The sequence below is a fragment of the Ictalurus punctatus genome, chromosome 15 (genome assembly GCF_001660625.3).
Source record: "Ictalurus punctatus breed USDA103 chromosome 15, Coco_2.0, whole genome shotgun sequence".
Taxonomy (NCBI): domain Eukaryota; kingdom Metazoa; phylum Chordata; class Actinopteri; order Siluriformes; family Ictaluridae; genus Ictalurus; species Ictalurus punctatus.
The window spans coordinates 21,925,227-21,928,074 of NC_030430.2; the positions used below are offsets into that span (position 1 = coordinate 21,925,227).

At 40.8% G+C, this 2,848-nt stretch overlaps 1 non-coding gene across 1 annotated transcript; it reads left to right on the forward strand.

Annotated features, from left to right (window-relative positions):
• The first annotated feature begins 960 nt into the window (after nucleotides 1-960).
• Nucleotides 961-1,032, forward strand: trnac-gca (transfer RNA cysteine (anticodon GCA)). Its single transcript has one exon. It is a non-coding gene; the product is annotated as a tRNA-Cys (tRNA).
• The last annotated feature ends 1,816 nt before the right edge of the window (nucleotides 1,033-2,848 follow it).

The following is a 2,848-nucleotide window of genomic DNA, read 5'->3' on the forward strand; positions in this document are numbered from 1 at the left end:
ACACACACACACACACACACACACACACACACACACACACACACACACACACACACACACACACACACACACGGCCTGATCAGTGGTTCTGTCCAAACTTTAGGAGTAAAAATGTGTGCTATGTTTTCATTGGTAATGAGTGTGCAAGGGGAAATAAACACCAGGGCTGCATTAACCGAAATAAAAGAACAAGAACGGCACAGAGCGAGAGAAAAAGTGCTGCAATCCTTGACTTTTTTTTGTCGAAATACAATTCCTCGACCATGCCTTAATAATTTCCCTAATTAGTGGTTATAGCTTGAATTATAAACTTCCCTTGCGAATCTACACAGAAATGTTTTCATTCGGATTCTAGGTGAGTTAAATCTACAGTGTTAATGATGTGGGTTTAAAGGGCCCCAATTCTCCCTGTCTCACTCATCCACGGCTGCCTGTGACACAAAACAGACCAGAGCGAATTACTCTGAACCGTATTTTACGCACACTCGTTATTTATGTCTGGCTACGGCGACGAGGCCTCAAATATGAAAATATGTGAAATGAATCGCTCAGTTGAGGGTCATATGGAGCAAGACAGTTTGACAGGACATGACGTGAAGGAAAAGGCAGTTGGACAAAATTCTGATTGCTGATGTTTCTGATGCCAAAAACACTTGGATGGTAGGCAAGAATGTAGTGACATTCAACCACTGTTACATCTAATTTCACAGTTTGTGTATGTTTTGCTGAAAGGCCGATGCATGGTGGGAGAACGTGCAGCATTGTGGATGCAAATGCAGGGCAAAACCCCCCCAATGATAACAGGATATTTTAGGATTTAAATGGATTTTTCACTTCTGTGGCAGATGTTCTTGGCATGGTTCCATACTATATGATACCACATTTTTGATGGAAAATGTGTTTGAGTCAAAGCCCCAGCTACATTGGGTCATATTCAGAGTTGGTCACTCACTAGTACATGGGGGTATAGCTCAGTGGTAGAGCATTTGACTGCAGATCAAGAGGTCTCTGGTTCAAATCCAGATGCCCCCTATTCAACCTGCTTTACTTTTGCACCAGTACCTTTAAATGATTTACACTCTACGCCATTAATACATCCATGGTAATAACCAATAGGATAAAGGATAGTGTCTATGTAGCAATAACATTATGGAAGTATGGCTCCATTCCTGCAATGCTGTAAAATGACAAGCATGAGATTTAATTGTGTTACAATGATGTCCAGTTAGAAAAGCATGGAATATCATTTGGTAATGCATTTTCACTGGGGCATAGTGGGAAAGTTTTAGCTCAGTGGTTAAGGTGTTGGAAAAGTCGTGAGATCAAATCCCACACCGCCAAACTGCCACTACAGGGCCCTTGAGCAAGGCCCTTACTACTGCTCATTTGTATAAATGAGATAATTGTAAGGCGTTCTGGATAAAGTTATCTGCCAAATACCATAAATGTAAATGAAGGTCATGAATTCATAAAGTGTGCATAGAATGTAGGCAATATGTTCTGCTTTTAACGAACTGTTTTCATTTGTAGAATTAATATAATACTGTAATGTCAATGTTTTTCTGTTAATTCAGTGCACTGAAGGTGTGCTGTGGGATCTGGCACCAAGACGTTAGCAGCAGATCCTTTAAGTGCTGTAAGTTGCGAGGTGGGGCCTCTATGCTTCGGACTTGTTTGTCCAGAACATCCTACAGATGCTTGATCGGATTGAGATCCGAGGAATTTGGAGGCCGAGTCAACACCTTGAACTCTTTGTCATGTTCCTCAAACCATTGTTGACCATTTTTGCAGTGTGGCAGGGAGCATTATCCTGCTGAAAGATGACACTGCTATTAGGAAATACCGTTGTCATGTAGGGGTGTACTTGATCTACAACAATGTTTAAGTAGGTGGTACGTGTCAAAGTAACATCCACATGAATGCCAGGATGCAAGGTTTTCCAACAGAACATTGCCCAGAGTGTCACACTTCCTATACCAGATTGCCTTCTTCCCATAGTGCATCCTGATGCTATCTCTTCCCTAGGTAAGCGACACACACACAGCCGGCCATCCACATGATGTAAAAGAAAACGTGATTAATCAGACCAGGCCACCTTTTTCCACTGCCATTCTTCCCTAATAAATTTGGCACAGGTACATGGGGCACAGGTACATGGGGCCATATTCAGAGTTGGTGATTCATCTCAATATTTATAACAATAGGCCAACAGGTCAAAATGGTGACTTTTTTTAAATTACAGTCCATGAAATAACCTTTTATTATGTAACGGATACACTGACAATTGAAATTCAATCGCATTGTGTTGATAAAGTGAGCCATTTAAGTGCCTAATTCTAATTGTGTAATTTTAATAAAATTATTTATTTACTTATTTGTTTATTTTTTACTTTAAGAACTTCATTTCCATACTGAAAATACTAACACTGTATAGCATATTACTGAACGATTCCTGTCTTTTCATAAATAATTTCTGCCTTTGATGGTATCCACAAAAGCAGTAATCTTAATTAAACTGCAATTCATTTGGATCATTTCACTGTTTAACTAGTCACTGTCCACCAACCAACCCTGCTGTTTATGCGTTCGAGTTCAATGTCCCTACTAACTACAGGCCATGGCTCATTTCCTGAGTGTGTGTGACCCCATGATTTACAGTCACACTGGTATTTTCAGGCAGAGCTCAAGAGGGAGGGATGTGCTCTAATTACTTATCACTCCAAGAATCAAACACTCAAGTATCACTCCAAACACTCAGGCCGAAACGTGCCATTGAATCTACTCCCATCACTGGGCGCCACATTTGACACTCGGAGTTAAACAGGAGTCGGTGTGTGCTCAGAAGCAG